This window comes from Manis javanica, chromosome 4, assembly GCF_040802235.1.
Source record: "Manis javanica isolate MJ-LG chromosome 4, MJ_LKY, whole genome shotgun sequence".
Lineage (NCBI taxonomy): Eukaryota > Metazoa > Chordata > Mammalia > Pholidota > Manidae > Manis > Manis javanica.
The window spans coordinates 123,657,310-123,673,158 of NC_133159.1; positions in this window are offsets into that span (position 1 = coordinate 123,657,310).

Genomic DNA, 15,849 nt, shown 5'->3' on the forward strand with positions numbered 1-15,849 from the left:
GCACTTTAAAAGGGCTTTCAAATACCTTTATAAATGCATATGTTAAAAATAGGGAAATTAGACAATGAAGTGCTTATAAATGCAGAATAGAAATCATAATCTGATAGAGATTTGGGGGTTTCATGATAGTAACAAGGAATTCCAACCTTTTCTTAGTAATTGTGGCTCCTGTTGGCTCCCAAGGCAGCCAAGGATTACACAATTAACTCGACATACAGAATTTTCAGAAACTTTTCTTACAGTAGAACATCTGCTGGCATCCCGGGAACAGGCAAGGGATGTCCCAAGTGCCCACTGAAGGAGTAAACTTTGACAGAGGTTTATATAAGTCATGACCTATGTCATTATTGCACAAGTCATTCCCAGTTACATCTTTCCCCATCACCATAACAAATCATTAGTTATAACAAACAGTAGGAATATTAGAAAAGGAAGGGACAGTGAACTTAACAAATGTGACCTATACTCCCCAGTTTGGAAGTGCTTGTCTGTGGGTGTCTGTATGGTGACTTTCTCTTTGTCTTGAATTCTTGGCATCTTGTTATGTGTGGCTCCTGTCTTTGAGTATAGGAAAAGTCCCCAGATGGATCTGGTGGCCCTAACGCTCCCCTCTCCAATACCCAGCATTAAGCAGACACCACAATTCAACAAACGTTAAGAACTGCCCCTCTTTCTTTAGTCACAACAGGAGTCTGTTATTAGAGAGAGGCTTGGGAGTTCATATGATGAAAACACTCTTTGGGGACTACAGGGAAAAGGAACACTACAGTGGTGAGCTTGAAATGCGGGCAGGATTCAGCCCTCCAACCCTTTAACTAGGAACCGAGAACAGGCCATTGCATTTCTGCTTGAGAATTCCACATTTCAATCTTCTTGCAACATGCAGGTTTTGCTTAGGACGTGGCTAGGAAAGGACCACTGTGTCCATCATTATGCCAATCATAGTAGAGGTACTCATACTCAAATAGATGTAAATGAAAACTACCCAGTCCTAATCATATGCTAAATGCTTTAGTACAGCTGCTTATAGTTAAGATTAAGGGTGGTGGTGAGTAGAATAGGAAAAATGTTAATAACATGGCAATTTTAAGAGTTGGATGGAAACTAATAGAACAGTAAACCACTGGAAAGTGATTTCTCCTTCCCCATCATAGATTTAAAACATTCACATTTCTCTGAGTTTCAAGTGAAAAGGAATTGATTTGAAAAGTTATGTCTACACAAAAACCTATGCATGAATGTTTTATAACAGCTATATGAAACCACCAGAACTGGAAGCACCCAAGAGGTCCTTCAGTAGATGAATGGATAAACAAACTGTGGTTCATCCATACAATGGAATATTATTGAGCAAAAAAAAATAAATGAGCTATCAGCACACATACACACACAAAAAACAAAACAAAACATGGAGGAACCTTAATGCATATTGCTAAGTGAATGAAACCGGTCTGAAAAGGCTGCATACTATCTGATTCCACTTATATGACATTTCATAATAAGCAAGACTATAGACACAGTAAAAAAGATCAGCGGTTGCCAGGGGTTTAGGGAGAAAGGGTGGAATGTAGAGGTGAAGCACAGGGAATTTTTAGGCTGGTAAAACTATTCTGCAGGATACCCTAGTGACAGATAAATTACATTATGCATTTGTCAGAACCCATGGAAGTTACAGCACAAAGAGTGAACCTTAATGAGTACAAATTTTAAAAATCATTTAGGAGACCAGACCATCCAAGTAAGGAATGCCCACTCTGACAGAAAAATACAACTATTATAAATGTATGGAACAGTCTCATTGAAGGGTGGTAGGGTGAGAAAAGGTGCTGATGTAAATAACCTTGGGAATAAACAGAGGTTACAAGACTAAGAGAAAAAGGACCTGCACATAAGAGCTGCACTCTGGTTGATAAAGATATTTCCTGTGGGGCTATAGGGTATAATTCTGATACTGCTACACATGTATACTGAAAAAGGACAATGAAGTCAATGGCCAATGTTGGGATCATATTTCTCATTCTTGGTGTGGGAGTTTACAGAGAAGTAAAGGAAGGAGGCTAGAACGACCCTTGTGGTAATAGAATAAAGTTCATCAGGATTCACTCATGTTTACCTTAATACATAGTTGGTCATATAATGTGTATATGCACAGGTGAGTATTCACTCTTTCATTTCTTTGCTCAGTCAGTTGAAAAGTTCTAAAAGATATGACCCTCCAGTAACAACAAGCACACTGAAAGCTGACACTGGTTTCTAATCAGCTAAAGGAACCAGAGTTTGTTGCAGAGTAGCTGAATGAGGGATTAGGAAAAGAAATGTAGAAGATGAGCTTGGAGCATCTTGTGGCGCTAGAAAATAAGGATGTGCTAACACAAAGGAAACTATCCCCCCAAATCGGAATATTCAAAGGGACACCATATTCAACTCAAAGAGCTCTGAATGGCCAGAGCTGAAACAATTTGAGCCGCAAAAATAAAGTAGTATTCGATTATAGTCAAAGTATAAAACAAATACCCATACTGATATAAATAAATGATTGATTATATTAACAAATGAGGAAGAGACGAAATTCCCATGAGGAAGAATCCCAAGTAATTTAAGTAGATACTCTGCCCTCAAAAACAGGGAGCATAACTCTCCACTCCTTGGGAGTGGGCCACCCATAGTAACTTGCTGCCCAAGAATACAGGATGGAAAGAGGGGAAAAGAGTGACTTCAGAGTGGAAAGCCTGACAAATACTACCTAAGCCAGGCGATCAAAGCCAACATTCACAGAAAATGATATTTTACCTCTGTGATCTTAATCCCCCAAACCAATATCCCCAGTCTAATCACAATAAGAACATCAGACAGAAGAGGGGCATCCTATAAAATACCAGAGCAGTGTTCCCCCAAAACTGTAAGGTCATCGAAAGCAAAGGTAGTCTGACACGCTGCCATAGCCGAGAGGAGCATAAAGAGACAGGACCTTTCAGACCAAACGCAGTATCCTGAATGAGATCCTAGAACAGAAAATGAATATTAGGTAAAAACTAAGGAAATCTGAATAAACTATGAACTTCAATAATAATGTATTAACATTGCTTTATTAATTGTAGTAAGTGTACCATACTACAATGAGACACTAATAATAGGAGAAACTGAGCACAGGTGTATGGAAACTTTCTGTATTATCTTCTCAGTTTTTCTGTAAATCTAAATCTTTAAAAAAAGATGAAGTCTGGCTAAGGAAATTAAACATGTTAGATTGAAAGCCATTTTTAAAAAAGGAACTGTTGCTGTAGAAAAAACTGCCAATCAGGCCCTTTGGTTTCTTTTATATGAGGAAGTCCACATTTTCTTCACATCCCTCCTTTAGTCTATTAAGACAGTATAGAGAAGGAAGTGGGATCTAGCCAGCGGTAAGCAACAAAGAGTCCAGCCTCTTTCAGTCCTGCCCCCCACCATAAGAAGGCTGTCCAACATTTGTTCCATGGCCCTGAAAGCCCTATAGTTGTCGGTCAGAAGATCTACTCTGCTGAGTTCCTGAGTCGGACTGTATGAAAGTCATACGACAGACAGCCAGGACTCGGCTTATCTACTGCAACGAGGGTGCTGAGGGAGTGGACGTACGTGTAAATCCGGCACCCAGCATCTCAGCAAGTTTTATGATGATGTCAAGTTTCCATATTTTCAGCAGTTCTTTTGAAACAAATCCTTAAATGCTCTCATGAACATGCAGAGGAAAATGAGCAGCAGTTTTATTTTCTGTAGCATGTACCTTTTACCAACAAGTGTCCTTGTATTCATTAGGCTTTACAATTTCTCCTAGAAGGGATTTGGGAGTGTGAGGTTGTTTCAAGTTCCTAAAAGAGTATATCCTCAGGCATTTTATTGAGATAGACAGAAAGAAAATAAATAAATAAATAAACATGGGGCAAAAAATATATAGTATAAAATAAAATAATAAATTAAAATAAAGGGGTATGGAGTCATGCTTTCCAACCTATCAAAATACAGGTAACAATCAGTTTAATGTTAGATTTTTAAGTCTCTTACATTATTTTTTCAGGAAAAGAACAAAATTACTCTTTTTTCACTAAGTATGTATCTTCAAGTTCCTTGATATGTAGAAGTATTACTCTGTCATGCTCATTGCAAACACATATTCTTTTGAAATATTTTGTTTCATTTAAGGAGTGAACTTTGCTGAGCTAAAGAGTTTGTGTTAAAACTAACAAGGAATCAAGTAAAATGTTTCAAATAGAACAGCTGGCAATTTCTTTCTTTTTCAGTTTTCAAGCATAGCCAAAGCCACCTGCAGCCATGAACTTCGCCTGTAGAATGCTCTGAGCAGTGAATAAGAGTTTGCAATGGCTCTTCAGTGGCTCTTTCCCCACTTCCACCTCCACAACCCCAGGAGATGTCATCCAGATTTGGGGTTAAGGCTTATCACTACTTAGCAAAACCATCTAGTCTTCAAGGACAGGGTGGTATAAAATATTCATAGCTCCTGTGGCTGCAGCTGGGAGAGACCAAGAACCCAGTTATGAAATGCCTTGGCAAATAAGAGTGCTCCTTGGGCATTTATAATAGGCATCTTTAAACTCATTTTAAAAGCTCATTCATCATCCCTTTATTCACTTAAAAATGCAGTCGCACCTATTATGTTTCAGGTACTGTGTTAAGTGGTGGAGGAAAAAAAAAGAAGACCAAATATATACACTCATGGAGGTAAGAACACAGACAGATGAACATATATAGATTTGTCTCACACTTTTAAATATTGTTTAGTATTTCATTGAATGGGTATTCATGATGTGTATTCATTTAGGTACCCATTGATGGGTATATAGGGGTTTTTCTCCCACTTTTTTTGTTCTATTATAGAAATTGCTACAATGAATCTTGTGGTTATATATTGATGCACCCGTGCAACTAAGTGCACAAATTACATTTTTGGAAGTAGAACTGCTTGGGCAATGAATTTGTGCATTCTAAGTATCGATAGTCCCAAATTGCCCTTTTAAAGATATTGCCTCCATGTATGCTGCCACCAAGATGAGTTGAGTATACCTCAGCTCAGGCATATGTAAAAGGCAGAATGGGCCACAGACTCTAGCTGTCCCAGACCAGAAAGATCACCTAATCCAACTCCCTCACAAATGAAAATCCTATTTCTGAGGGGAACAGCCATCCTGTTTACTTTAAGGTTGCTATGCGACAAATACGTCTGCAGCTCAAATTTACAAAGTTCCAGATGAAGGTGGCTTGTCTTTCAACACAAATCATCTTTCACCAGGTTGATCGTGAGACTCCCAAGGGCAACACTCTACTTAGCACTTCTGTGCTCAGACATGCCTGGACACCATAAAGCCCCAGAATAAACAAGGACATCTTCCTTTCATTATTAGCAGATCTATGTCATTCTGAAAGTGAGGTATTTCTCTTTCATAAGAATCTGTTTCATTCTTTCAGGGAGGTAGCAGAGCGGACATTTCAGCTGCTATATTTTAAGTCTTTGGCTAAGACCCTTGTATTTTGGTGACTTGATTAATGAAGAAATCTCTGCACAGGATATGGTATTCTATTGAGGTGGTTGCTAATATATTTATTACTAGGTGTAAGCAAAATACACACAATACCAATGCTCTTATGTACTACTTCTGAAACACTTGACAAATGAAAAAACTCCTTCAAACTGATCAAAAAAAAAAAAAAAGGACTCACTTTGCTTTGGAGCAAGACCATGCATTCAGTTCTCTGATTTAGACAAGCGATGAGACAGAGTTCCTTAATTTTTCTTAGTAGAGTAAATGTTTATTCACAAGTCAAGAAATCAAACTCTTGCCTTTCCCGAGTTCAGTCAACAGACAGATGCTCTGTATCCAATTACTTTTCTAGACATGCTAACTTTCCATGGGAGCTATTTCAAGACTGTAACTCTACAGGCTGGTGGGTTTGATGGAAACTCATGTCACTGCCCCCTTACCCCTCTTCTCTCTATCCTGCCATCCCTGGCTGCAGCTCCTCTTCTATCCCTGCATACTACAGTATCATGAGGTCCTCTTGTCTCCAGGGACCACTTTTCATCTTGATTGTCCTCTCTCTAATTTATTCCTGCCTGCCTCCTCCTCCTCCCCCTTGAGCTCTCAAAGCCCTACACTCCCACCACAGGCGTTCTCACTCCACAGATCTACTCTGGCCTCTTCCCTCTAACTTCTCCAGTCAGCTGCCTTAACTCCTCCCTCTGTGTTTTACTGGGTCTCCAATCACCAGTCACCCTTACACTTTTCCATTAACAGAAACAGATTTGTAACTTTCTGGATCTCTACATGTTCAGTAACCTATAATTCTGAGCTTCCAAATTGCTGTTTCTATTTTACAGAGTACTAACGCAAACTTCATCCCTTGAAGTGCTGTATTTCCAATAGTCCATTTGACAGAGAGTGGCAGAGGGTCAAGGACCATCCATTACATTTCAGTTACTTTGAATGGGAGTTTAAGTGAAGGCAAAAAGTAATAAAACTGAAGTGTTGAATTTAAAACACGTTGGGAAGGAAAAAGAAAAAGGTAGATTTAAACTGTCTTTCACAGAAAAAAATCATTTTGTGAGAATCAAAGAGCAAGATCTCCCCAATATTCAAATTCCTTTCTTATATCCAAGTTCTTTCCTTATCGAAAGGTAAACACTTTGAATGTCACAACCACTGGTGTGGGTATATCTTGGGAAGCAGAAATTGTGGACAAGGCACCACTGCAATGAGATAGTTACTTAAGTAACTTAAGTAAACATATCACATATTCACAAATGGTATAGTCATTATGGAAAAGAGTATGGCGTGCCCTCAAAAAATTGAAAATAGAACTACCTTATGACCCAGCAATCCCACTTCCGGGTATCTTTCCAAAAGCACTGAAATCAGGATCTCAGAGAGGTCTTTGCATTCTCAGGATCACTGTGGCATTATTCACAATAGTCAAGATGTAGAAACATCCTCAATGTCCACTGACAGATGAGTGGGTGGATAAAGAAGACATGGCATATACACACACTGGAAAACTATTCATCTTTAAAAAAGAAGGCAGTCCTGTTATAAGCAACAGCATGGGTGAGCCTTGAAGACTTAGTGATGCTAAGTGAAGCAAGCCAGTCACACGAGGACAAATACTGCCCAGTTCCACTTACATAAAGAATCTGTCAAGCTCACACAGGCAGGGAGTAAAATTATGGTTGCCAGGGGCTGAAGAGAGGGGGAAATGAGGAGTTGCTATTCAACAGATGGAAAGTTTCAGTTTTGAAAGATGATTCATAAGTCCTAGATATCTGCCATATAGCATCATGTCTATAGTTAACAATACTGTATTATGCACTTAAAAATTTGCTGAGTAGATCTCATGTCACATAATGATGTGTGTGTGTGTGTATCACACACACATTATTATATGCTAAAAATACATATGTTAACTATACTGCATTGTCTACTTGGACGTACAGCTTTTATGAATCAGGCATAATTTTCTAAATCATTACATCATTTATTAACTAGCCTTGAACTGGAAATTTTATTTATTGAAATGCCATCTGTCTGAGTCAGCTAGGGCTGCCATAACAAAATCCTATAGACACTGTGGCTTCAGTAGCAGAGTCTATTTCTCACAGTTCTGGGAGATGGAAGTTCGAGTTTCTGGTGAAAACTCTCTGGGCTTGAACACCAGGGCCCTGCCTTCATGCCGTGTCCTCACAGGGCCTTTCCTGAGAGCTCTGGTCTCTCTTGTCCTTGTTATAAGGTCACTATTTGAGATCAGAGCCTTACCCTTATGACCTTATTTAATCTTAGTTCCAAAAAGGCCCTATCTCCACATACATTCACATTGGGGCTAAGACTAGTTTAAAGAGGAAAAACAGGACAAATTTGAATGTAAAAAGATAAAAGTTGTAGAAGCTTTGTGGAAAGAAATCTTGGGAAAGAAATTTTATGTGCAGTCAAGCTAAAAGAATCTAAAGTTTCTTTTCAAGCTTTAATATAGTGTGTATTATGTAAAACTAAATCTTAGTTTTCTTTTATCTGCTGAAAGGACAAGTTTTCTTGGATTGTTGGTCCACTTTTAAGAAACTGTAAACAAAGGGTTTTCTTTGCCTCTTAAGTGATTAAAAATTTTTTTTATTAAGGTATTAATGATATACACTGTTATGAAGGTTTCACATGAAAAACAATGTGGTACTATATTCACCATATTATCAAGTCCCCCCTCAAACCCCATTGCAGTCACTGTCCATCAGTGTAGTAAGATGCCACAGAGAAGTGATCTTTTTATCAAAATAATTTCCTGTTTCCTATCTTCATCTGTTTATGTAAACCTACTACTTTTCATAGTAAAAGAGCTATGTTTTGCTCAGAACTATGTAACCTTCTATATTTGCCTGTGAAGTCTTTGTCACTTCAGTTGAATTGATATTAAGTATTGTTTCACAGTGATCTATGAGCCCATTTGACTGTTTTAAAACCTTTTGATATTTTTGACAAACCAGAAAAAAACAAAGTTCTAAATGAAGTTTTTTTGACCTTGAAGTAACTGGGATTTTCTAGAGGGTCCTTGGAAACCATCTCAAAAGATTTGTTCTCTCTTCTTTAAAAAGAGAGAGATAAAGAGAGAGAGAGAGAGAGAGAGAGAGAGACAGAGAGAGAGAGAGAGAGAGAGAGGGAGGGAGATTTAACTAATTAGGCCAATTTGATATGCTAAATTACATGGAAAGCACTGTTCCATAAGAAGTAATATTAAGCCTTCTTTATGTTGAATTTGTATAGGTATATGTATAAAAGTTCCAGAAATTGTATGAAATTCCTAAAGTGAGATGTGTCCATGTATGCTACCATCATAATTCCCGTTACCATTTTAAAATACAGCTGATCTTTGAATGACATGGTTGTCTGGGTGCCAACCCTTGAACAGTCAAAAATCCATATATAACTTTTGTCTCCCCAAAAACTTAACTACTAGTAGCCTACTGTTGACTGGAAGCTTTACCAATACTATAAACAGTCAGTTAATACATATTTTGTATGTAAAACATATTATATACCATATCCTTACAATAAAGTGAGCTAATGGAAAGAAAATGTTTTTTCACATTGTTGCAGATATCCAAAATTTTTTCCAATATATTTATTGAAAAAAACCCACATATAACTGGACCTTGGAGTTCAAATGCATGTTCTTCAAGGGTCAACCACATTGTGTGTCACCAAAATAACCAAACTTCCTTGTGAGTTCCACTATAATGAACTCCTGCCAGACTTTTAACAGTGGAAGTGTTTGTCTTTGTCATTTACTGTTTTACTCTGATGTTTTTCACAAAAGTGTTACTGCAAAAGTGCCTCATCTCCAAGGGGACTCATGGAAAGTACTCTAAAAGTAGGGTTTCTGATAAATTTAAGATCATAAAACTGAACTGGGTAAGAATTTCCAGAACTAAGGGAAAAACTGGATGCAAACATAATGAGACTTAATGACATGGGACTAAAAGAACTGTGAAGATGATTATAATTTTATGGCACACCTCTAAATTAGATTGGATCCTGAATTCTTCTAGTTTCCTCAAAAATCTGGTTATGATTCACCAAGCTCCTTCAAATTTTCTCCCACTCTTCTATATTTGGAATTCTCAAGAACAAAGATGTCCCTTAAATCTTCTCAGGAGGGACTACTCCAGGTCCACCTCACCACCCAGGTCATAACCGAACTTCAGGGACTTGAACCTTGGGTGCACGTCTCACAGCTGACTGAACAAGGCTGCATTGGACACCTGGCCAGTACAAATACTGGATAACTCCAAATAGAAGGAGAGGTAGCTGACATCACTGTGGACTGCTTCCACCCCAGATGCCAGGTCAAGACTTTACCCAAACATGAAACCCTTTTTTCTTTTCACTCTTTCCTTTACTCTGGCATTGGACTGGAAAGATAATGCCATCATTTGTATCTCTTAAGCCACTGCCAAGGAGGGCAACCTTTCAAATCCAGCCTGCTAGATTTGTCATGATATCTCTGATCTGCCCATGATACTAGACACCCCACCCCCCCTTAGTCTGTTTCCCTGTCTCTGGTTAACAACTGCAAACTTGGGGCACTTTGTGTCTAGGCTCTATGCAAAGAAATGGACACAAGGCAAGGGTAACCAGAGTAAAAGTGCCTGTGTGGTCTACAGACCCTTACAATATTACTGGCCTCCATGCCCGTTACCTTCCCAGCCCTGAGCCACACATTGAAATGGGGACTACCAGGAGGCACTCATGACCCTGGACTCACTTCTTCTGGTAGGGCTCCCTTCCCTACTTAAGAGTAAATGTAGATGAATCTATCATCAGGAACGTCTCCTTAGGTCTTGAAAATCCTGTAGAATCTGCTGCTAACGTAGTAGCTGCCCAACAAAAATCCTTAGACTGTCCCAAGTTGTTCTTCATAATAAGATATTCCTTGGTTATCTTTTAAAGCTGAGTGAGGAGGTATCTATGCTGTGGCCAACACCACCTGCTGCACCTGTATTAACACTTCTGGGGAAGCTGAAACTCAATTACATAAGACACTTGGCTTAAAAAGAGGTCTCCTTCAATGGGGTCTCTGGCTTTTGATCTGATTTTGATTGGTTTGGGTCTTGGGGACCAAGGCTCCAAAGTGCATGCCAGACATTGAGAATTATCCTGTTTCTAATAATTGTAATAATCTCCCAGATGCATTATATTCTCTTAAAAGCTTGAAATGTAAATTTGCAGCTGCTAGTCACCAAGCAAATGATCTCCCTAAGACTGGAACATTATAAAAGGAATAAAGAAAATAGCTGACTAAAAAACTGTTAGCCTGAAGTCATGACCTGTGAATACCAGAGATTCAGAGGGAAAAAAAATCATGACCTCTGAATGTCACACAGAGGACAGTAAAAGCTATGAGAAATGCAAAGCAGGAGCTAAGAGTGGTACATATGCCTTAAATCTTTGATGTTATTTTTCAGCCTGCAAGTATGATCAAAAAGGGAAAATTGTTATTAAGAAGGAAACAACACTACCAAAATGGAGTCCCTTATGCTAGCTAAGCCTCACATAAGCAAACCAGGATTCAATACCTACCCTAATTGTAGTTTTAGCCTCTCCAAGGAGTGGAATTTTAAACCAATCGGCCTGGAATTTCCTGATCAACATTGCTTAAGTAATCTGCAGGAGGGATCCCTGCCCTTCCCCCAAAGGAAGGTGACCTTGCCTTAAATAATCCTTTCTCTTGTTTATGACTTCGTTGTCCCTGCCCCCTTCTGTCTACAAAAGCCTTCCATTGTGTACAGCTTCTCAGAGCTCTTGTCTGCTCTTTGGATGGGATGCTGCCTAACTCATGAATCACTGAATATGGCCAACTAGATCTTCAAATTCACTTAGCTGGATTTTGTTTTTTTAACAACCTTTTTTGTATTTAGATTGTATTTCAACAAATAGCTTTAAAAAAACATGCTATCTTCATATAAAGGTACAGGAGACCCGGACATATCCAACAGTCTGTCTGTTAAAACTACTGTAATGGTTGCTGCTTGAAACCAAAAGGGTAGGTTTAGAGACCCAATCTTCTGCTCAGAAGCACATTTTTATTTGGGGTTATGTCTGAACATGATCAACAACAAATATCTTCTTTCTCCCCAGCTTTATTGAGATACAATTGGCAAATAACATTGTATAAATTTAAAGTGTACAACATGTTGGTTTGATACACTATTGCAAAATGATTACCATCATAGCATTAGCTAACACCTCCAGCATGTCACATAATTACCATTTCTTTTTTGTGGTGAGAACATGTAAGATCTACTTTCATAGCAAATTCCAAGTATATAATAATCACTATGCAGTACACTAGATCCATAATTTATTCACCTTAAAACTGGAAGCTTGCACCCTTTGAACAGTACCCTTTATGATTAAATAGATGGGTTTTGCTCTCAGGCGGCTTGGGGGAAGGGCTGTGGCTAGACCTTGAAGGAAAAACTGCTCTGTGACCACAGCATTCCCCAAGACTCCTCCCAGCAGTAACCAGATGTCCCTGTCCATCTATCAGACAGTTCAAGTTCAGGAATGTCAGAGCCAGTTGCCACAACCTATTTACAACCTATTTAGACTGTCTCTCTGTCTAAATTCCTTCTTCGCCCCTCATCCCCCAGGACATCTTCACTGAACCTCTAGACCCCATTTCACCACTGGTTCCTCTCTTTTGCCTTCAAACAAGCACCTTTACACCATATCAAAGGGGGTAAAGCACTTATCTTGACTCTATGGGCCTTTGAATGGCTTTTGGCCTTATAGTTGATTGCTTGTCTCTGCTTAAACTAATCCCTTTTATCCCTTCCCAGTATTCTCCAGTTTCTGTTTGGGTATCTAGATAATCCCTCCTTGCTACTTCCAGGGATAGATAGGGCATGTGTCCCAAGCCAGAGATTCAGAGGAAAGAGACCCAGTCTTCTCAGAAGCACATTTTTATTTGTGCTTTAATGATGCTTTCTTTAATTGAAGCTGGGGACAAGATGTGAGGGCTTTAAATGGAAATTGTCCCCACATCACTCAATTTTTTTGTTATTGTTAGTGTACACCTAGAAGAATTTTGAAAAACCATGTGTGCCTTGCACATTTTTAGGTTGAAATCTAAAATCCTTTGTTATCAGTTTTAAATGGTTGTAAAAGAAGTAATCTTGTGTTTGTAACTTTTTTAAATTAAAGTATAGTTAATATACAATCTTATGTTGGTTTCAAATGTGCATCACAGTGATTCAACAGTCCCCATGATCAACTTATACTGTGATTGTGAATTATTGTGTCCATTTATCCCCATCCCTCTTCACCCACCCCCGGTAATCACTAGTCACTTCACAGTGTCTATGAGTCTACTGCTATTTTGTTCCTTCTGTTTTTCTTTGTTTTAATACTCCACAAATAAGTGAAATCATATGGTATTTGCCTTTCTCCACCTGGCTTATTTCACTGAGCATAATACCCTCTAGATCTATCCATGTTGTTGCAAATGGCAGGATTTATTTTCTTTTTAAGGCTGAATAATATTCCATTGTATATATGTACCACATCTTCATCCTTTCATCTACTGATACACTTAGGTTACTTCCACGTCTTGGCTATTGCAAATGGTGCAGCGATAAACATAACGGTGCATATATCTTTTTGAATCAGGGATTTTGTTTTCTTTGGGTAAGTTCCTGTAAGTGGAATTACTGGGTCAAATGTTATTTGTACTTTTAGCTTTTTGAGGAACCTCCATATTGCTCTCCACAGTGATTGTACCACTTTACATTCCCACCAACAGTGTTAGAGGGTTCCTATTTTTCTGCATCCTCACCAGCATTTGTTGTTTCTTGTCTTTTGGATAGTGGCCATTTCAACTGGTATGAGGTGATATCTCATTGTGGTTTTAATTTGTATTTCCTTGATGATTAGTAATGTGGAACATCTTTTCATTTGGCTGTTGGTCATTTGTATTTCTTCTTTGGAGAAATGTCTGTTCAGGTCCTCTATCCACTTCTTAATCGGGTTATTTGTTTTTTGGGTTTTGAGACATATATGAGTTCTTTATATATTTTTTATGTCAACCCCTTATCAGATGAATTGTTTACAAATATATTCTCCATACTGTAGGGTGCCTTTTTGTTCTGGTGACTGTGTCCTTTGCTGTACAGAAGCTTTTTAGTTTGATGTAGTCCCATTGTTCATTTTTTATTTGGTTCCCTTGCCTGAGGAGATGTATCCAGGAAATCAAGAGATTTTTGCCTATGTTTTTTTCTAAGAGCTTTATGGTTTTGTGACTTACACTCAGTCTTTGATGAATTCTGAGTTTACTTTTGTGTACAGAGTTAGACAATGATCCAGTTTCATTCTCTTACACGTGGCTGCCCAGCTTTCCCAACACCAGTTGTTAAAGAGGCTGTCTTTTCTCTACTGTATATTCATGGCTCCCTTATTGTGTGGGTTTATATCTGGGCTCTCTATTCTGTTCCACTGATCTATGGATCTGTTCTTGTGCCAGTAGTAGATTGTTTTGATTACTGTAGCTTTGCAGTAGAGCTTTAAGTCAGGGAGCCTAATCTCCCCAGCTTTGTTCTGCATGTGTTTGTAACTTATGACATTAAAAAATAAAACTGTTAATTCACTCTTTTAGATGTACACAACAGAATATAAATACCATGGCAATTGGTTCCCAATATCTAAAATACAATAACAAACTCTTCTATAACAGGCCAAATTTTCCATTGTTCGTTTTTAATACTTAGAACTTGTATTTCCATTCTATTTCCTCCCCAAAATTTGATTATAATGTGATGTTCTTTTTACTTTTATTAAGCAAGCTATTATTCCTCTGCACAATAAAAATGTGTCCATTATTTGAGATTTTTACTTCTTGTGACCATAAGGTCCTAGATGTTAACTTTTTCTGCATTGAGTTATTATTATAATTATTGCTAGTAAAAAATTTGATTAAAAAAAATCTAAACATATGACAGATTTTCATAAATAATAACCAAACATAAGTAGTAAAATTGTATTGGAAAAGCATTTCTTAATAAGATGGATATGGCTCCTTTTATATTTAAATTAGTTTATAAATCTGTACATAAATCATACTAATTTTGACAAATAGTTTCCAGTATTAATGCTGTTGTTATTTTTTCTTTTCATAAATGTAAGTGCTGAGACCTCATTATCATAAATAGAGATGAGAAAAAATTTTATCAAAAAAGTTAATATTTAATTATTATGCACATAAGTTATAAAGTCACACAGTGGTCCATTGGTCCATAAAAATTATTTTTAATGATCAGTTAGTAAGTCAGTTAAGGTTATTTTTTAATTTTATTGGAAACAAAGATTTGGAAGTCACATGTCTTGAAAATGGACTTGTTTCCCAGTTGGAGTCATTCACTCTTTTCAGTTTGGAAGAATTATATCAAAAAGGTTTTAGCTAGATAACAAATAACTATTGTACTTATTATTCTTTCACTAAGAGACATTTAATTTAATTTAATCTGATTATTCCCAGAAAGGGTGTGGAAATAGAAATTTTGCTCATTTCAAAAATATTACCCATATATTTCTAAAATACAGTGTTTATCACATGCTTTAAATGTACTTTATAGAAACCTTGGAACTGTAGATTTCACTCACTGAATTCATAGAAATGTCTGTCATATGATTGTGTTGGCAAATCCAGACCTTGCTGTCAAGACAAAAGTCAAATAGACTTACTTTCTGTCAGAAAAGTCTCTCTTCATCTTGCAATTCAAACAGAAATGTTATTCATGGGAATCATCTCACTTCTAAATTCTAGACTGCTAGAAGAAGCAACAGGAAATCAGTCATCACCATTTTTAATCTTTGTTGTCCATTTCCCTTTACTTTGTTCTCATGAACTTCTCCTTCTGGAATGATGCTTTCTTTAAATGATGTTTTCTTGGAGACAAGATGTGAGGGCTTTAAATGGAAATTGTCTCATCATCCCACTCTACATTATATCTGAATTCAGAACAGCCCAAGGTGGTCTACTACTTGCTTTCTAAGTCATGCTTCACTCTCAACAGATATACATGTAAGACAAGAAAAGTAATAAAGCTTTGATTAAAGGAGCTTGTTTAACAGCAACATTTCAAAACTGTCCTTTTTGAGTGTGCCCCAGAGGTTTTTATACCCCTGATCAATGTACCATAGTATAGATGGGTAAGGGATGCCCCCTTTTTTGGTAGAGTAGAAGTGATTGCAAAATGGGGAATGTAAAGAATGGCCCAGTGCCTCACCTACAGACAGGTTCTCAGGTAGATCAATTTTAGGCAAGAGT